The sequence below is a fragment of the Rhinopithecus roxellana genome, chromosome 1 (genome assembly GCF_007565055.1).
Source record: "Rhinopithecus roxellana isolate Shanxi Qingling chromosome 1, ASM756505v1, whole genome shotgun sequence".
NCBI classification, from domain to species: Eukaryota; Metazoa; Chordata; class Mammalia; order Primates; family Cercopithecidae; genus Rhinopithecus; species Rhinopithecus roxellana.
The window spans coordinates 80,101,050-80,122,333 of NC_044549.1; the positions used below are offsets into that span (position 1 = coordinate 80,101,050).

Below are 21,284 nucleotides of genomic sequence, written 5' to 3' on the forward strand. Positions count from 1 at the left end.
CTTTTGGGAATACTGTCCTTGATTGTGCAGTGACAATCAGATCCCCTCAAAGCCTCAAGCTCTTGTCTTGGTCAGTAAGTCCCTGCTGAAGAGCTCCATGCATGTCACATGAATGGGCTGAAATGAGGATCAGGAGTTCAGACACATGGCCCCCATACAGCCATCCACTATGGGCCCTGATGGGACAGGAGTCAGTGGAGACTGATACGTTGCGCAAAGGCTACCTTGGAATTTGAGAAAGGCAAGATATGGAGATTTCAGGAGGAGCAAAATGTCGTAGGCTGAGTCACCCAAAAGCAGCAAGAAGAAACAAGAAGCCTGCAGGAAAGTGCTCACTCCTGGCAGAGGACAAGCCTCGTGATCCAAATAGGTGTTTCCAGTGACTGATGCTGGTCTTTGTCCAAAAAATGAATGAGCATTAACAATAATTTTGTAAAATATGCAAAATGCTCCATTGCCATGTTTCACAACCAGCTTAGAGTTTGCGGGGAGGAAGGTGCATTAGTTAAGGTTGCATAACTGTGACAAACCTCACCTTTGCAGACTTGTTCCCAGATGATGACACACACTCTGGGTTTCAGCCTCACACACTATCTTCCACACAGGGCTGTGCCTGGACGTCAAGAGTCACTTTCTGAAGGGAGGCCTGCTCTGATTAAAATCCTTCCAGGGCTTTTATTGGTCAATGACCCAACTCCTTAATGTGGCCTCTACCCGCTCACATTTCCCAGGTCATAACACTCTACTCCTCTCTTCCTCCCTGACTAGTCTCCCCTCCACTGCCCGGTTTCAGTTTTCGGTTCCCCCCTCAGGGCCTTGGCACAGCTGTTCTCTCCGCCTACACTGCTCTTCCTTCCTCCAGCCTCAGGGCTCAGCTTAAATGTCACACCCTCAGAGAAGCCCTCCTGGCCTCAACCCTATCAGGGTCTTCCCTATTCTTCTCTGTCGTGGCACCCAGGTCTTTCACTTCACGGTGTGCATTGTAACATCTTATTGTCTCTGAGCTTGTGTGTTTCCTTGTCTAATGTTGTCTCTCAACTAGGCTGCCGCATAGGGGCAGGGGCACCTCCATGTGTCTGTGCTGCCTGGAATAGGATTGTCATGTAGCAGCAGATGCTCAATAAATCATTGCTGAATGCGACGTATGATGCTCTAATGGACTCCAGAGACCAAGTTCTTCTTTTTTTTTTTTGAGACAGGGTCTCGTTCTGTCACCCAGGCTGGAGTGCAGTGGTGCGATCTCAGCTCACTGCAGCCTCAATCTCCCAGGCTGAAGTAATCTAATCTTCCTACTTCAGCTTCCCAAGTAGCTGGGACCACAGGTGCATGCCACCATGCCTGGCTAATTTTTGTATTTTTTTGCAGAGACAAGATTCCACCATGTTGCTCTGGCTGGTCTTGAATTCCAGGGCCCAAGCGATCCTCCCACCTTGGCCTCCCAAAGTGTTGGGATTACAGGCGTGAGCCACCGTGTTCGGCCTGAGACAGGGTTCTTGATCACAGTGTGGGTGCAGTGCCAAGGGAACTCAGCTTCCCTGGAAGCCACGGGAACCCCCAGCCATAGAGACAAAAGGGAGTAATAACAACCACAACAATGTCTACCTTCCATGGAGCACTAAGTGCTAAGTCCTCATGTACCTTTCTGACTGGGATCATAGCATAGAGCAGGCTCCTCAGCCTTGACACTGTCGACATTTGGGGGCAGATAGTACTTTGTTGTGGGGACCATCCTGTGCATTAATGGACACTTTAGCAGCATCCCCTGCCTCTACCCACTAGACGCCACTAGATGCCAATCTACCCACTAGATGCCAGTCCTCCACTTGTGACAACCCCCACTTGTGACAACCAAAAATCTCGGCAGATGTTGCCAAATATCCCTGGGGGCATGGGGGTCATCTCATGTCGGGTATGCTGATGACGTTAAAGCATATACACTTTTACTTACTGACTGTTCAGCCTTGGACGGATAACCAAACTTTTCTGTGTCCTTTTCCTCACCTTTAACATGGGGATAATAATATCTCTTACATGGTAGGGCTGTGAAAATTCAGAGAGGTTATAACTAAAGGGCAGACTCAACACGGTGCCTGGCCCTTAGGGGTACTCAGTTGGGGTGATAATCTGTTTTCAGAATAAACTGCAAAGCAGCAATTGCTATCCTCATTTTACAGATGAAGAAATTGAGACTTGGGGATTAAGAAGTTGGTCTCTAGTTGCTGGCTGTGAAGTGGCATCAAAAGCAGGCATTTGACTGGGCGCAGTGGCTCACATCTGTAATCCGAGCACCTTGGGAGGCTGAGGCAGGAGCCCAGGAGTTCGAGACCAGCCTGAGCAACATAGCGAGAGCTTGTCTCTACTAAAAATAAAAAAGTTAGCCAGGCATGGTGGTGTATACCTCTGGCCCCAGCTACCCTGGAGGCTGAGGTGGGAGGATGGGAGGATCACTTAAGCCCAGGATTTAGAGGCTGCAGTGAGTTATGATTGAGCCACTGCATTCTAGTCTTCTAGGCTGGGTGACAGAGTAAGACTCTGCCAAAAAAAAAAAAAAAAAAAAAAGCAAGTATTTACATTCTCAGGATTAAGTCTTTTTGCCAGTCCTTTCTTTATAGGTACAAAAGGGCCTAATTGCAAACTCTGAGCTGGTGGTGATACGACTAACGGATTAGATCTGTCATGGCAGGACTAGGGCAAGGCCAATGAGACACTAGCCTTAGGCACAAAATTTAAGGAGTTGCCAAATAACTCATTAATCAAGCTAAATAACATTCAATGCAATATTTTGAAAAATCAAAAATTAATGAAGAAAAATCCATGATGAACAAAGTAACAAAGTAAAGACATGATCAGCCCCTGAACTTGTACTTGACCCTGTCTCATTAACCTCACCCTAAATCTTGCCCTTGGAATTTGCAGATTTGTGGAACCACACTCAGTGGGCATAGCTGGTGGCCAAAGCCTATCGGTGCCAATTCAAATGATGACACGGGAGAAAACAGCGCCCTCTTCTGTCTGACAATGAGCACTGCTCCTCTTCTGGGGAGCCAGGTTAATCTTGGCCCCTGAAGGCAGCGTCTCAGTGCTAGAAGTCTTTTCCCAGACCACAGTGCTTTTCTCCTTGATCCCTTCATGAGACATGTAGGTAAAAAGGTAGCAGACAGGTCGAACGATGCCATTGGAGCCCCCGCCTCATCCCTTGCCACTGGCCACTGCACTACCCTGGATCCATCGCCTTTGTCAGTACCACCCATGCCAACGCTCCAGGACTTGTCACCACATGGGTGGCACATCTGAAGAACCTACTATCAAGTTGGCCTTTCCAGGCTGACCACAAGGGGGCATGGTGAGGACACAGGACCAAGAGGCAAAGGGCTTCTCACAGCGCCTGACGTGGGAACCAGCAGGGAGCTGGCTGCTGGCAGAACTGCGGTTTCTTATTCTTCCTTTAATGGTTTTGTCACTTCCTAGCTTCCTCTTATTTAGGTATACTTTACTTTTTATTTTGAAATAATTTCAAATGTGCATAAAAGTTGCAGAAATAGCACAAAGAACTCTTAAATACCCTCAACCGACATTTACCAAGGGACGTTTTGCCACGTTTGCTTTGTCACTACTTTTCAATATTCACATATTAATTTTTTTATGAGACAGAGTCTCTGTTGCCCAGGCTGTAGTGCTGTGGCACAATCTTGGCTCACTGCAACCTCCACCTCCCGGGTTCAAGCGATTCGCCTGCCTCAACCTCCCAAGTAGCTGGGATTACAGGTGCATGCCACCATGCCCAGCTAATTTTTGTATTTTTAGAAGAGACAGGGTTTCACCTTGTTGGCCAGGTTGGTCTTGAACTCCTGACCTCAAGTGATCCACCTGCCTCGGCCTTCCAAACTACTGGGATTACAGGCATGAGCCACTGTGCCAAGCCTACATACTAGTTTTTTTCTGAAGTGTTCAAGAGTAAGTTTGAGACATTATGACCTTGTACCCTTAAATACTTTGGGTTGTATATCTCAATGACAAGTACATTTTCTTACGTAATCATCGGACAGTTATCAAAATCAGAAGTTTTTGCGATCATACAATATTATTAACTAATCTAAAGACCTTATTTGAATTTGACCAAGTGTTCTAATAATATCCTTTAAAGCATTTTCTTTTCTTTCTGGTCCGGAGTCTGATTCAAGATCATGCATTGACTTCACAGTCTTGTCTCCTTTAATCTGAATAGTTCTTCAGCCATCTCTTTGTCTTTCATGACTTTGACATTTTTGAAGCATACAGACCAGTTATTTCATTTAAATCTCCCTCAATTTTGGTTTGTCTGAGGTTTCCTCATGATTAGATTCAGGTGATGCATTTTGGGCAAGAATGGGACTTCTGAGATGTGCCTCATGGAATTTATTAAATGAGCTTCTGCTGCTGACATTCCCAGGAAAGCTAACTGACTCTGAGACACAGGAAGCCGATTATAACTTAGCAGCTTTTTTTTTTTTTTTTTCTTTTCTGAGATGGAGTCTCACTCTGTCGCCCAGGCTGGAATGCAGTGGTGCGATCTCAGCTCACTGCAACCTCTGCCTCCCAGGTTCAAGCAGTTCTTCTGTCTCAGCCTCCTGAGTAGCTGGGATTACAGGTGCACACCACCACGCCCAGCTACCTTTTGTATTTTTAGTAGAGACAGGGTTTCCCTATGTTGGTCAGGCTGGTCTTGAATTCCTGACCTCAGGTGATCCACCCATCTTGGCCTCTCAAAGTGCTGGGATTACAGGCGTGAGCCACCATGCCCGGCCTTACCAGCTCTTAATAACAGTAGCTAACATTTTTTGAGAGCTTGCTATTTGACACTCCTTTCTGCATTTGATTTAGGGGGTATTTTCCCTTTGGAACATACTGTGTAGGGTGCTTATGTTGGATTAAAATTGTAACGATACAGGCATGCCTCATTTTATTGTGCTTTGCTTTGTTGCACTTTGCAAATATTGCATTTTTTACAAATAGAAGGTTTGTGGCAACCCTGCATCGAGCAGGTCTACTGGCATCATTTTCCAACCGCATGGGCTTACTTTACATCCCTTCATTACATTTTGGTAGTTCTTGCAATATTTCAAACTTTTTCATTGTCATTATGTCTTCTGTGGTGATTAGTGATCTTTGTTGTTACTATTGTAGTCATTTGGGGGGCAATGCAGAAGCACGCCATATAAAATGCAAACTTAATAGATACATGTGTGTTCTGATCACCAACCAGCCACTTCCCCATCTCTCTTCCTCTCCTTAGGCCTTCCTGTTCCTTGAGACACAACAATATTGAAATTAGGCCAATTAACAACCCTACAATGGCCTCTAAGTGTTTGAGTGAAAGAAAGAGTTGCACATCTCTCACTTTAAATCAACAGCTAAAAATGACTAAGCTTAGTGAGAAAGGCATGTAGAAAGCCAAGACAGGCCAAAATCTAGGCTTCTCGGGCCAAACAGCCAAGTTGTGAATGCAAAGGAAAAGTTCTTGAAAGAAATTGAAAGTGCTACTCCAATGAACACATGAATGAAAAGAAAGCAAAACAGCCTTATTGCTAATGTGGAGAAAGTTTGAATGGTCTGGATGGAAGATCAAACCAGTACAACATTCCTTTAAGCCAAAGCCTAATCCAGAGCAAGGTCCTTCCCAACCATCTTCAATTCTGCAAAGGCTGAGGGAGATGAGGAAGCTGCAGAAGAAAAGTTGGAATCTAGCAGAGGTTGGTTCATGAGGTTTCAGGAAAGAAGCCATCTCCATAACATGAAAGTGCAAAGTGAAGTAGCAAGTGCTGATGGAGAAGCTGCAGCAAGTTCTCAGAAGATCTAGCTAAGGTCACTGATAAAGGTGGCTACACCAAATGACAGATATCCAGCATAGACAAAACAGCCTTCTATTGGAAGAAGATGACATCTAGGACTTTCTTAGCTAGAGAGGAGAAGTCAATGCCTGGCTTCAAAGCTTCAAAGGACAGGCTGGCTCTCTTGTTAGGGGCAAGTACAGCTGGTGACCTTAATTTGAAGCCAGTGCTCACTGACCATTCTGAAAATCCTAGGGTTCTTTTTTATTTTATTATTATTTTTGAGGCAGAGTCTTACTCTGTTACCTAGGCTGGAGTGCAGTGGTGCGATCTCGGCTCACTGCAGTCTCCGCCTCCCAGGTTCAAGTGATTCTCGTGCCTCAGCCTCCCAAGTAGCTTTTGTCTACAGGCGTGCACCATCACTCGCTTCTAATTTTTGTATTTTTAGTAGAGACGGGGTTTTACCATGTTGGCCAGGCTGGTCTCAAACTCCTGATCTCAAATGATCCATCCGCCTTGGCCTCCCAAAGTGCTGGGATTATAGGCGTGAGCCACTCTACCTGGCCCAATCCTAAGGTTTTTGAGATTTATGCTAAATTTACTCTGTCTGTGCTCTACAAATGGAACACAGCCTGGATGACGGTACATCTCTTTATAGTGCAGTTTGCTGAATATTTCAAGCCCACTCTTGAGACCTGCTGCTCAGAAAAAAGGATTCCTTTCAAGATATTACTGCTCACTGGTAATGCAACTGGTCACCCAAGAGCTCTGGTGGAGAGGTTCAAGGAGATGAATGTCGTTTTAATGCCTGCTAACACAATGTTCATTCTGTAGCCCACAGATCAGGAAATTATTTTGACTTTCAGGTCTTATTAAGAAATACATTTTCTAAGGCTAAAGCTGCCTTAGTGATTCCTCTGATGGATCTGAGCAGTCAGTTGAAACTCTTCTAGTAAAGGATTCAGAATTTCTAGATGCCATTAAGAACATTTGTGATTCACGGAAGGAAGTAAAAATATTTACATTAGTAGGAGTTCGGAAGGAGTTAGTTCCAACCTTCATGGATTACTTTGAGGGATATAAGATTTCAGTGGGAAAAGTCACTACAGATGTGATGTAAATAGTAAAAGAACGAGAAGTGGAGTCTGAAGATGTGACTGAATTGCTGCAACCTCATGATAAAACTTGAACAGATAAGGAGTTGCTTCTTGCAGATGAGGAAAGAAAGTGATTTCTTTAGATGAAATCTACTCCTGGTAAAGATGCTGTAACATTTTTGAAATGACAACAAAGGATTTAGAATATCACATAAACTTAGTTGATAATGCAGGGTTGGAGAGGATTGACTCCAAGTTTAAAAGAAGTTCTACTGTGGACAAGATGTCATCAAACAGCATTACATGCTATAGAGAAATGTTTTGTGAAAGAGTCAATCGATGTGGCAAACTTTGTTGCTGTCTTCTTTGAAGAAACTGCCGCTGCCACTCCAACTACCACCCTGATCCATCAGTAACCATCAACATTGAGGCAGGTCCCTCCATCAGCTAAAAGATTATGACTCGCTGAAGCCTCAGACGATCATTAGCATTTTTTAGCAATAAAGTATTTTTAATTAAGATAGGTACATTGTATTTTAGACATAATGTTCTTGCACACTTAATAGACTACAGTATAGTGCAGACATAACTTTTTGTTTGTTTGTTTAATATAGTCTTGCCCTGTTGCCCAGGCTGGAGTGCAGTGGTATGCTCATAGCTCACTGCAGCCTTCACTCCCTGAGCTCAAGCGAGCCTTCCACCTCAGCCTCTCTAGTAGCAGTGAGTACCAGCGTGCATCACCATGCCTGGCTAATTTTTGTATTTTTTTGTAGAGGCAGTGTTTTGCCATGTTGCCTAGCCTGGTCTCAAACTCCTGGGCTCAAGTGATCCTCCCTCTTTGGCCTCCCAAAGGTGTGAGCCACTGTGTCTAGCCGACATAACTTTTATATGCACTCAGAAACCAAACACCTTGTGATATTCACTTTATTGCAGTGGTATGGAACTGAGGCTGCAATATCTCCAAGGTGTGTCTGTAATAGTGGCTATGGGTTCTGACCTGTAGTAGGCCCGTATTACACATCTTTACATGGACTCAGTCCTTTAAACCTCACAACGACCTGACTACTATTATTCTCCTTATTTTCCAGATGAGGAAACTGAGCCTCAGAGAGGGCAAGTCATCTCTCCAGGTGTCACATCACATCTGGCCAGGACTATTTGACACCAGAATGTGAGAGCACCTGGTCAGTCCCCTATAGCATTTCTTCTCTGGCACATAACAGTGACAAGGCCCTGCCACTATTCCAGCTCAGAACACTGAGAATAATCCACGTCCCTGACTCCAGATTCCCAGCAAATGGAAATGTTTTCTCCCTATATTCTGAAACCCTGTGTGTCCCACACATGCATAAGGAGCCTGAGGGCTTGGGGGACACACTGGGTGTGAACAGAGGGTCCCAGAAAATCATCTGGTATTCTTTGGGAGAAGGCTTTGCTCCTGAATCATCATGCATTAAGCATGATCTATGTAAATTTATCTATAAGTCTATCTAAAACTACACCAGTTCTAAAGACAAGGTTTGCAGTGCAGGTATGAGCACGTGTCAATTCTTAACCACACAGTGACTGATGAATGATTTTCTAGGCAGGTATTGTTGGGCGCCAAAAAGGCCAAAGGAATTGTGAACAACTCAGCATTCCACTGGAGGCTGTATGATCAAACAGCAAACTGTTTATCATGAATGCAGGATGTGAGCAAACTTGCACTGCGACTGCCACCAAAAGATTTGCTGAGGGCCAACACTCCCTGGCGTCGGGCTCCTTGAAGTTATCTACTGAGAAATCGAGCGCCTGTTGTTCAAAGGGTGCAGTCTCGCAAGCCTGCTGTGAACCAAACGACCAACTGACAATTACCCAACAATCACCACCCCCTTTTCTCGTTATCTCTTTTACCAATAAATACAGAGGGCTGTGTAAAGCTCAGGGCCCTTGTCCACTAGAGGCAAGATGCCCCCTGACCCCTTCTTCCAAATATATTCTTATGTCTTTGTCTTTTATTCCCACATCCCCCCTCTTTGTTCAGTCCACCAGGCCCCTGCAGATGACAAGGAATCCCATTCCCAGGAAGGGATTTCCCCCTCCAGGGGCAGAGCCTACTCCAGCTTCATTCCAGAACCAGATTTAGATGCAGGCCAAGGTCATTTCTAGTATAGGACCTTAAAAAATCAGCCCTGGGCCAGGTGTGGTGGCTCACACTTGTAATCTCAGCACTTTGGGAAGCCAAGGCAGGTAGATCACTTGAGATTAGGAGTTCGAGACCAGCCTGGCCAACATGGTAACACCCCGTCTCTACTAAAAATACAAAAATCAGCCAGGCATGGTAGCACACACTTGTAGTCCCAGTTATTCAGGAGGCTGAGGCAGGAGAATCACTTGAACCTGGGAGGTGGAGGTTGCAGTGAGCTAAGATCTCATCACTGCACTCCAGCCTGGGCAGCAAGAGCAAGACTCCATCTCAAAAAATAAAAATAAAAAAAAAAAAAATAGATTAGCCTTGGAGATTTGTTGAAACAGCTCTTGGCCTGGGACTTGAGATCATTCTGAGCTGTGGATGTTTTTGTTTTCATAGTGACAGTATCTCCCTATGTTACCCAGGCTGGTCTCAAATTTCTGGACTCAAGTGATCCTTCTGCCTCGGTCTCCCAAAGTGCTCAGATAACAGGCGTGAGCCATGGCACCTAACCTGCACTGTGGATTTTTGGATTTGTTATTCACTCATTTAACAATTTACTCTTCTAAATGTGCAGGGGGATACAAATATGAACAAGACAGTTCTTGACCTTGAGGGCTCAGAATTGAATAATTAGTTGGATTTGTCTTTGGTTTCACTGAGTTTTCTGTGCCTCTGAGCTATCATTCTATATGCAATGGCCACAAAACTGTCATGATTTTGAATTATCAGTGTAAATCTTGGACTCAAACCATCTTGAGCTCCATTGGCCACCAGTTTATCTGGACTATTATGATGTCTCTGGCTGAAGTGTTGGGGAGGGCAACTGACCATCCTGGTTCCCCCAAACCTTAGTGGGGTTCCCAGGATGCTGAGCTTTCAGTGCTAATTCAGAACAAGTCCTGAGCAAACCAGGATGAATTGATCATCCCAGTGTTGGGAACAGGGGCAGCAGGAGGGGAACAGGTGGGTGGGGAGGAATTATAATAGCTAACACTTATTTTGCTTAATAATGTAATAATACTTAGAACAAATGTATGAGGTAAGTACTATTATAGCCCTATTTTATAGAGGTATAAACCGGGACCCGGAGAGAGGGAACAGCTTGTCACAAGTGCTCATTCTGTAAATGGCAGAGGCAGGCCCGACAGCCAATCCTGGGTTCCCATCCATTACTCTGCACTGCCTTAGAGGGCTCATGTGTAAAAATGCAGTGCAGATCAAGTCTTGAAACTGTGTTTGAAATTAATTCTCAGAGATCGGAAGCAGAAGTCTGTGGAAGCTTTGTTTCCATGGAGACCCAATTGTACCCAACCACAGTGTGTTCAAATGTAGTCACAACAGTGGGGAGCAGCCATCACGGAAGTGAAGTGCATTTCTCTTTCATTTTTTCTTCCAGATGGAGTCTCGTGCTCATGCCCAGGCTGGGGTGCAGTGGCATGATCTTGGCTCACTGCAACTTCCACTTCCTGGGGCTCAAGTCATCCTCCCACCTCAGCCTCCGGAGTAGCTGGGATTACAGGCTCACGCCACCACACTCGGCTAATTTTTTTGTATTTTTAGTAGAGACAGGGTTTTGCCATGCTGGCCAAGCCAGTCTTGAACCCCTGACCTCAAGTGATCTGCCCACCTCAGTCTCTCAAAGTGTTTGGATTACAGGCATAAGACACCATGCCCAGCCAAAGTGAGGCGCATTTCTTAAGGAAGAGACTTGCAGTAGAAATTTCCTAAGCTTCCCCATTGTGTGTTCCATCGTTCATGACTTCAGTGGAGTCTCCATGGCTGACTGCAAAATGTAAGTCTTGCACAGAGTCCTAGGAGATGCTCATCAAGTCCCATGTGATATACTGAATTTAGGAGATGATTCCCTACTTACCAGTTGCTAGTTATGTGACTTTGGGCAAGTTACCTAACCTCTAAGCTGTTTCCTCGTGGTGAAATGGTGTAAGTAATAACACACTCAATGGCTGTGGTGAAGATGGAGACAAAAGGGATAATGCAAAAAAAGCCAGGTCCAGAGCGGGCAATGAAGAAACGTGTGCTAGCTGCTCACTGGCATCGGCTCAGCCTACGTCTTTAAATGAGAACAATCCCTTTGAGAACTAACAGGAAGGCGTGGTCTGTTCTCCACTGCCGCTTTCTCCTTCTAGCTTTGCCTGCCCCATCTCTCCCTACTCTGTTTCAACCTCCATCCCACTTCTGACTTTTGGGCCTATTCCCAACCATTTTTGTGCCACTGGGAAGAGATGAGCAAACTTGGTTCCTCCTATTCCTGCCCCCACTGGGTACCCCATTCTCCCAGTCCACAGAACCCCAAATTAGACACTAGGACACTGCTTGATGGGTAACCAGACTTTGATCCATTCATACACATAGGTAACCCAGCTCCCCACATAACCTCAGCAGCTCAGAGAAGAGAAGAGATGGGAACAGATGAGGATGCATTGTCCTTCTGATAGACTAGGTGAATGAGAAAGCATCATGATTAAACGGCACAATATGGCATGCATCTTTGAAAGTTTCATTCAGATGTTCAAATTCAAGTGACTAAATGGTGGGGTACATAAAGGTCCCAGGAGAAACCAGGGAAAGTCAATAGGGACAGGTCTTGGTCCAATGACATGGGTGATACAGATGCTGAAATGAAGCCTGTGAGGAGTTCAGCAAGAAGCCTTGGAGAAATGTGTGTTTTCTTAGCAAGAAAAACTCAGCCCTACGTTCCCACACACGTGCAAACACCCGCTGGCAACTGTCACCCATCGATTCCCCACTTGCATTTAGGGTCTTCATAATGTCTTTCACAATGGAACTTCAATTATTCAAGGCAGTTTTCAGGCCCTCTGAGGACTGGGTGAGCTCAAAAAAAGCTTAGTGTATAAACAGCAGTGATGCTGAGAGCTAGCACGATGCACAGTGCCTCTGTGCCAGGGGTAGTGCTAACTTTTAAAGGCATTGTTCAGCTCGATCTTCTCTGAAGCCCTGTGAGGTTGGTATTATTATCAATTCCTCATCATCCTCCTCTGTTTATAGATGAAGAAGCTGAGGTTTATTTTATTTTTGAAACAGAGTTTTGCTCTTGTTGCCCAGGCTGGAGTCCAATGGTGCAATCTTGGCTCACTACAACCTCTGCCTCCTGGGTTCAAGTGATCCTCCTACCTCAGCCTCCCAAGTAGGTGGGACTACAGGCACCTGCCACCACTCCTGGCTAATTTTGTATTTTTAGTAGAGACGGGGTTTCATTATGTTGGCCAGGCTGGTCTTGAACTGCTGACCTCAGGAGATCCACCTGCTTTGGCCTTCCAAAGTGCTAGGGTTACAGGTGTGAGCCACCGCTCCCAGCCGAAACTGAGGTTTAGGTAGTCAGATATCTAATAAGTGGCAGAACAGGACTTTACGATTTAGAGCCCACCACCTTCACCTGAGATATGTTCAAGTGACTGGAATACGTGGAGTTAGTGTCTCTGCCTCTCTCCTGCCACCTGTTGTTTTATGGCCAGCCCAGTGGCCATTACTCCCAAGGTGGCACTCAATCCCCATTTCCTTGGGGTGCTGTATTTCCCCTAATCTCAACCCATGTGGTTCATGTGAAGTAGGGAAGAATTTCTTAAGACATAAAAAACACTAAACATAAAGGATAATTTGACTAAATTAAAATGAGTATCTGTTTATCCAAAACTACTAAAGTGAAAAGTTAAGCCACAAACCGGAGAAGATAATTGCCTCATGTATAACTACAGACCATTAAGCCACGGACGATTAGAAACATAGGGAATTGACATGAACAGGTTTTTCACAGACACAGAAACATAAATGGCAAATACATGCTTGAAAAATTGCTCAACTCCACTAGCAACCATGGACATGAAGATTAAGATCACAATGAATTCCATGTCACACTCACTAGATTAGAAGCCTAGATTGTGCTTAGTGTTGGGAAGGATGACTCCAAGATCCTAAAGAAACCCTTCTATATTGTCTTCTGGGAGTTTAAAGTTTTGCTTTTAAAATTAAAGTCTTTAATCTATCTTGAATTGATTGGGGAAGGAGTGACAGAGTCATTACATTCCATGTTTTTCTGTATGAATAATCAATTGTACTAACACCTTTTGCCAAATTGCCCCTTCTTTCCCCAATGATCAGAAGTACTGGGTCACAAATCAAGGTTATTATATGCATGGGTCTGTTTCCGTGATTTCTATTCTGTTTCGGTGTTTTTAGAAGTCTGGATAGCTTCTTTTTACTGTTTATGGGAAATGTTTTGGCTTTTCCTGGATCTTTGCTCTTCCACAGGAGTCAGGATCAGCTCCTCATCTTCCTTGAAATGCCCTGTAGAGATTTTGATGGCAATGGTCCTGTTTCTGACTTCAAAAGAAACTGTTCTAATTTTTAACTATTAGGAATGATATTTGTTATGGGTTTTGATAGGTGCCTTTTAACTGGTTAAGGAAGTTCTCTCTGTTCTTCGTTTGCTGTGAGTTGCTACCATGAGGGACTGTTGGATTTTCTGAAATCATTAAAAAAATTTTTTGCAACTATTCAGATGATCTTATAGTTCTCCTCTAATATGTTAATGTGGTTACTACAGGAATATATTTTATTTTCTTTCTTTCATTTTCTTTTTTTTCTTTTTGGCAGGGACTCACTCTGTCACCTAGGCTGGAGTGCAGTGACTTAATCATAGCTCACTGCAGCCTTGACCACCCAGGCTCAAGCAGTTCTACCGCCTCAGCCCCCTGAGTAGCTGGGACTACAGGTGCACACCACCACGCCCAGCTAATGTTTTAGATTTTGTAGAGACAAGGTCTCCCTAAGTTGCCCAGGCTGGTCTTAAACTAATGGGCTCAAGTGGTCCACCCGCCTCAGCCTCCAAAAAGCTGAGATTACAGGCGTGAGCCACTTCGCCCAGCCAGGAATAAATTTTCTAATGTTAAATGATCCCAGCAATTCCTGGGATAAATCCAACTTGATTATGATGTATAATCCTTTTTATATATTGCTGGATTCAATTTACTAATATTTTATTTAGGATTTTGACTTCTGTGTCTTTAAGTGTTTTAAGAGAGGCAACCAGCTTTAACTGGTTGGTCTTGTTTGGTATCCTGTTTGTATTGAGATCACAGAGTGAGGTGGACTGTGTTCCTGCTTTCCATTTTCCCGAAGAGCTATAAGAGAGTGGAATGATCTAGTCCTTGAAAGTTTAGCAGAACTTATTTCTAGGACCATTTGGGCTTAATATTTTTCTTTGGTTAAAAATATCAGGCCAAGTGTGATGACTCATGCCTGTAATCCCAGTACTTTGGGAGGTCAAGGCAGGAGGATCACTTGAGGCCAGGAATTCGAGACCAGCTGGGCAACATAGTGAGATCCTGTCTCTGCAAAAAACTTTAAAAATTAGCTGGGTGTGGGGGCACGCACCTCTAGTCCTAACTACTCAGGAGGCTGAGGCAGGAGGATCATTTGAGCCCAGGAGTTTGAGGCTTCAGTAAGTCATGATCTCACCACCGCAATCGAGCTTGGGTGACAGAGTGAGACCCTGCCTCAAAAAAAAAAAAAAAAAAGCATTGATTTCTTTAATAATTCCAGGCCTTATATTTTGCTGAGAAATTAAATTTGTAATCATTATGTAACCATCCTCTCCATCCTTAATAATGCTTTTTGTAGTCTATGTTATCTAATATTAATATAACTATACTAGCTTTCCTTGGGATAATATATGTTAGGTATACCATTTTTCACACTTTTACTTTCGATCTTTCCAAATTCGTGTGTTTTAGGAGTGTCTCTTGAAACAGTGTCTCTTGGGTTTTTTAAATGTAATTTGACAATTACTGACTTTAAACTGATGAGTTAAGTTAGTTTACATTCACTTTGATTATTGATATATCTGAACTTATTTTTACTATTTTTTGTCTTACTTTTTTATACACTTCTTTCGGGTTGATTGATATTTGTTTGTTTGTTTGTTTCTTACTGGCTTTTGCCATTTCCCCTTTCTACTGATTTGGAAGTTGTATATCTTATTTATATTATTTTAGCAACTACCATTGACTTTATTTATTATTATTTTTTTCTGAGACAGAGTCTCGCTCCGTTGTCCAGGCTAGAGTGCAGTGGCGCAATCTCAGCTCAACTGCAACCTTCGCCTCCCAAGTTCAAGTGATTCTCCTGCCTCAGCTCTGGAGTAACTGGGATTACAGACACATGCCACCACACCTGGCTAACTTTGTATTTTTGGTAGAGATGGGGTTTCACCATGTTGGCCAGGCTGAGCTCAAGTGATCCACCAGCCTCAGCTTCCCAAAGTGCTGGGATTACAAGTGTGAGCCACTGCACCGGGCCCCCATGACTACCATTGACATTTTGCCACATGTTTGACAAAGACCAAAGTTAAATATCCACCCCCTTCCCACACAAATGCAAAGTCGCTCAGAACACTTTAACTCCAGTCACCTCTTTCCTAATTTACTTTTGCCCAGTGTTTTAATTGTTCTTTAATTCTGTCCTAAACTCACACATTATACGTTGCTGTTCTCATCTTTATTTTTTTGTACTGACAATTTTGTTTAGATTTATTATACTTATCAATTTTTTCACTCCTTCCATCTCTTCTTAATGGGATAATTTTTCTTTTTTCTGAAGTACACCTTAGAAGCGCAAGCCGGGTGTGGAGGCTGAGGCAGGAGGATGGCTCCTTGAGCCCAGGAGTTCGAGGCTGCAGTGAGCTATGATTGTACCACTGCACTCTAGCCTGGGAACATATTATTGTAAGGGACCGGTCTCTTAGGAAAAAAAAAAGGTTAGTTAGTCAAATTATCTTAGTTTTTATTTGTATTTCACCTTCATTATTAAAATGCTGGGTATCCAATTCTCAGGTCTTTTGAAGATACTGCTTCACTATCTTTTGGTTTCTATTGTTGCCACTGGGAAATCTAGTGACAATCTAATTTCTTCTTTCGTGAGTAATCTGCCAAAAAAAAAAAAAAAAAAAAAAACCCTCTAGCTGCTTATAAGATTATTTGTTTGTTTTTAGTGTTCTGCAGTTTCACTACATTTCTTATTATTTACCCTGCTTTAGATATACTGTGCTTCCTGGCTGGGCGAAGTGGCTCACGCCTATCATTCCAGCACTTTAGGAGGCCGAGGCAGGCAGATCGCTTGAGCCCCAGAGTTGGAGACCAGCCTGGGCAACAGGGCAAGACCCAATCTTTACAAAAAAATAGCTGGCTGTGGTGGTGTACGCCTGTAGTCCCAGCTACTTGGGAGACCGAGATGGGAGGATCGCTTGAGCTTGGAAAGTCAAGGTTGCAGTTAGACATGATTGCACCACTGCACTCCAGCCTCAGTGACAGGGAGAGAGACCCTGTCACAAATAAATAAATAAATAAATAAATAAAGATATGTTGCCCGACAAAGTTCTAATATCCAGAATCTACAAGAAACTCAAACAAATTAGCAAGAAAAAACAAACAATCCCATCAAAAAGTGGGCTAAGGACATGAATAGACAATTCTCAAAAGAAGATATACAAATAGCCAACAAACATATGAAAAAACGCTCAACATCACTACTGATCAGGGAAAGGCAAATCAAAACCACAGTGTCATACCACCTCACTCCTGCAAGAATGACCATAATCAAAAATCAAAAAATAATAGATGTTGGCGTGGATGTGGTGAAAAGGGAACACCTCCACACTGCTGGTGGGAATGTAAACTAGTATAACCACTATGGAAAACAGTGTGGAGATTCCTTAAAGAACTAAAAGTAGAACTACCATTTGATCCAGCAATCCCACTACTGGGTATCTACCTAGAGGAAAAAAAGTCATTATATGAAAAAGATACTTGCACATGCATGTTTATAGCAGCACAATTTGCAATTGCAAAAATGTGTAACCAGCCCAAATGCCCATCAATCAATGAGTGGATAAAGAAAATGTGATATATATATATACACATACACATCATAGGATACTACTCAGCCATGAAAAGGAACAAAATAATGGCATTCGCAGCAACCTGGATGGAACTGGAGACCATTATTCTAAGTGAAGTAACTCAAGAACGGAAAACTAAACATCGTATGTTCTCACTGATAAGTGGGAGCTAAGCTATGAGGATCCAAAGACATAAGAATGATACAATGCACTTTGGGGCCTCAGGGAAAGGGTGGGAAGGGGGTGAGGGATAAAAGACTACACGTTGGGTACAGCGTATACTGCTTGAGTGATGCGTGCACCAAAATCTCAGAAACCACCACTAAAGAACTTATTTATGTAACCAAACACCACCTGTTCCCCAAAAACCTATGGAAATTAAAAAAAAAAAAAATGTTGTGCTTCCTTTATCTGTGGAGTCACGTTCTATTTCCTGCCCTAGAAATTCTCAGCCATTTCCACCTCAAATATGGCCTCGCCTCCTACTCTCCACCTTTCACACTAACTAAATATTAAACCTTCTCAGTCTATCCTTCATATTCCATAATGTCTTTTTCATATTTAGTCATGTCATCACTCTGTACTGAATTCTGGAAAATGTCTTCAGATCTGGCTACCAAATCAATTGTCTCATTAGCTGTATCTTACCTGTTGTTTCACTCATCCTTTGGGTATTGCGTATCCATTCACATTCTTTGATATCTATTCCTTCAACTTCAAAATAGATATTTTATTTTAAAAATTTCTATTTGTTCCTTTAAAAACATGTCCAATTATTTAAGAAATATACTGTTGTTTACTAATTTTTGTGATTCCACCTTTTATTTGTGCTAACATTACACACATAATTGGTTTATAATTTAATAATTCTATATGAAAATATATAGAATTATAAAATTATATATATTTGCATGATAAAATTCTAAATATTTGCACATATTTCTTTAATATATGCAAATTAAAGAAATTAATGCAAATTAAATAAATACATACAAATATATCTTTATATACAAAGAAACTTGGGGACTCTATAAATTGGTTGTTTGCCCTTACTGCTGACCTTCTTCCTCTCTCTCTTTCTCTCTTTCTGTCTCATTGTGACTCATTTCTTTGTGTGTGATGGTGATATTGGTTTTGACTTTATTGTTAAGAATATATTTGTATTTAAGCATGACATACATATAGAAAATTGCACATAAGTATGTAGTTTGAGAAATTTGCACAAGTGAATACACTTGGATAACTACCACCCCAGATAAAGATACAGAATAATTACTGGCACCTCAGATACCTGCCTCAAGCCCCCTTCTAGTCATTTCCCCCCAAAGGCAACCACTTCTAATTTTTAACATCTTAGAGTAGTTGTTCTGTTTTTGAACTTTGTCAAGTGAGCTCATACAGTATCTGCTCTTTTGTGTCTGGCTTCTTTCAGTAAGCTCGTATGTGGTGAATTATGATCTACGAGAATTCTGGGTGGTTTACAGAGAGTATCCTTCTTTCTACATGATAGTAGTGAAGGCACGCCAGCATCTGGCACTGCTATAGCTCATTTGAGGGTCCCGGCTAAACATGGAGCTTTCAGGTTCAGCTCCTTAAAGTTATAGCTGGCCAAGTTTAGTCTCCCAATATTGTTTATGGGTACGATAAACATTTGTTCTCAGGACAACACTGCATTTCACATTTATTTGTTGCTCACTGTCCCCTACTCTTATTTTGATACATGTCAGCCCAACAACATATGAAAAAGTCTATTTTATCCAGAATAGAGATGAGTTGAGAAGGCTGCATCTGGTCTACCATATGCTGAGATACAATTTGGATTTTTTTTTTTTTTTTTTTGAGATGAAGTCTTGCTCTGTCGCCAGGTTGGAGTGCAGTGGCACTATCTCGGCTCGCTGCAACCTCCGACTCCCTGGTTCAAGGGATTCTCCCACCTCAGCCTCCCGAGTAGCTGGGATTATAGGCACACACCACCATGTCCAGCTAATTTTTTGTATTTTTAGTAGAGATGGGGTTTCACCATGTTGGCCAGGATGGTCTCCATCTCCTGACTTTGTGATCCGCCCACCTCGGCCTCCCAAAGTGCTGGGATTACAGGTGAGAGCCACTGTGCCCAGCCTTCAATTCGGATTTTAAAGCTTAAAGGTGGGATGGTTAAATTTCACCATAATGTTTTTGGCATATTCCAAATTATTGTAACAGTTTTGAATCTCAATTTTCTTCCTAGCTTTGTTTAATTTAAAATTTAATGAGAAGTCTGAATTTGTGTTCATCTCAATTAAAAAAAAAATTTCAAGAAGAAAGAACTAGAGCATTTTATTAGAAAATTGCTTCCAGGCAGGACATGGTGGCTCAGGCCTGTAATCCCAGTACTTTGGGAAGCTGAGGGAGGAGGATGGCTTGAGGCAAGCAGCTCAAGGCCAGCCTGGGCAACATAATGAGATGAAGGAAAGAAAGAGAGAAAGAGAAAGAGAGAGAGAAAGAGAGAATGAGAAAGAGAAAATGAGAAAGAGAGGAAGGAAGGAAGGAAGGAACGAAGGGAGGGAGGGAGGGAGGGAGGAAGGAAGAAAAAAATTGCTTCCAGTCTCATTTTGTCAGCTTAAACAAAATTGGGCCACTGTTGTTTAACCTTCTATGACTCCACCAAACTGTGATATTTCAAAGTCTAAATTACTTCATCTTCTCCATAAACAGATTATAAAATGTTTTGTTCAAAGCCTACTACAGTCAAGATTCTGTATGCAATTTTCTGCAACGGTCTCCAGGTCTATTTATGCTAGTAACTGTGAAACATTATTCCTTTGGTGTGATTATTCACAGTGAACCCAAAAGAGATCTTGTACTTACCTCTTTTGTTTTAGTTTAATAATCAGATGCAGAACTTTGCTACAAATCAACACCATACCTCTTGGTCTTGAGATCTGTGTATCAGTCTTTCTCCTTTATTTGAAATGGGGCTCTCACCCATTAAAATCTTCTAGCATTAATTTCTCAAAGATCACTGAATATGTTTCTTGAGATCACATTTAAATATCCTTTTAGTATCTTGGGCAGTAATTTCTCTTGATCTGGTAATTTGAACTAATTTAAATTTTTATGTGCTCTTTCTCCATCTTTTCTTCCTATCCTGAGCTCAGTTTCCCTCTTTATGATATTTTTGCCTGATCAAATCGTTCTCCATGATCAAGATGATGTAAAATAGGAAACTGGTAGTTTGGCTTTCCCTCTGCCATCTGTTAACATTCCATATGCTCCGTTCCTTTTGCATTCATCTTTTTTATCCTAATTTGGATTTACATTAACCTTTTTCTGTCTTTAGCAGTGGAGTCCCAATCATTCTGCGTGTTAGTATCCCTTACCTCTTATTAAAGGTCCAGGTTAATCTTTTGGAAATTTTCCATCGCCTTCTGTCTTAGTCCATTTTATGTCGCTATAAAGGAATACTTGAGATCGGGTAATTATTAAGAAATAAGGTTAGGCCGGGCACGGTGGCTCACACCTGTAATCCCAACACTTTGGGAGGCCGAGGCAGGAGGATCACCTGAGGTCAGGAGTTCGAGACCAGCCTGGCCAACTGGTAAAACTCTGCCTCTACTAAAAATACAAAAATTAGCTGGGTGTGGTAACATGTGCCTGTAATCCCAGCTACTCAGGAGGCTGAGACAGGAGCATTGCTTGAACCCAGGAGGCATAGGTAGCAGTGAGCCAGGATTGTGCCACTGCACTCCAGCCTGGGCACCAGAGCAAGACTCTGCCGAAAAGAAAAGAAAAGAAAAGAAAAGAAAAGAAAAGAAAAGAAAAGAAAAGAACAGAAGAGAAGAGAAAAGAAAAGAAAGAAAGAGAGAGAGAGGAAGAGAGGAGGAGAGGAGAGGAGGAGAGGAGGAAAGGAAGGTTTATTTGGCTCATAATTCTGCTGGCTGGAAGGATCAAGACTGTCCATCTGGTGAGGGCCTCAGGATGTTTCCTCTCATAGTGGACATTGAAGTAGAGTGTACATGTGTAGAGATCACACGGTAGAAGAGGAAGCAAGAGAGAGAGAGTGGGGAGTTGCCAGGCTCTTTTTATATACCCACTAGCTCTCATGGGAAATAATAGCGTGAGAACTCATTTACTCACCACCCCTCCCTGTCAGAGAGCATTCATCTATTCATGAGTGATCTGTCCCCGTGACCCAAGCACCTGGCATTAAGCTCCACCTCCAACATTGGGGATCAAATTTCTTTTTTTTTTTTCTGAGATGGAGTCTCGCTCTGTCGCCTGGGCTGGAGTGCAGT

The 21,284-nt window shown here is 42.7% G+C and overlaps 1 protein-coding gene across 1 annotated transcript in view; it reads left to right on the top strand.

Annotated features, from left to right (window-relative positions):
* The first annotated feature begins 10,788 nt into the window (after positions 1-10,788).
* ABHD6 (abhydrolase domain containing 6) overlaps positions 10,789-21,284 on the top strand; it is a 70,917-nt gene continuing 60,421 nt past the window's right edge. The window contains exon 1 of the mRNA XM_030926828.1: positions 10,789-10,869. The gene's annotated coding sequence lies outside the window, so the exon portion shown is untranslated. The remainder of the gene's footprint in view (positions 10,870-21,284) is intronic.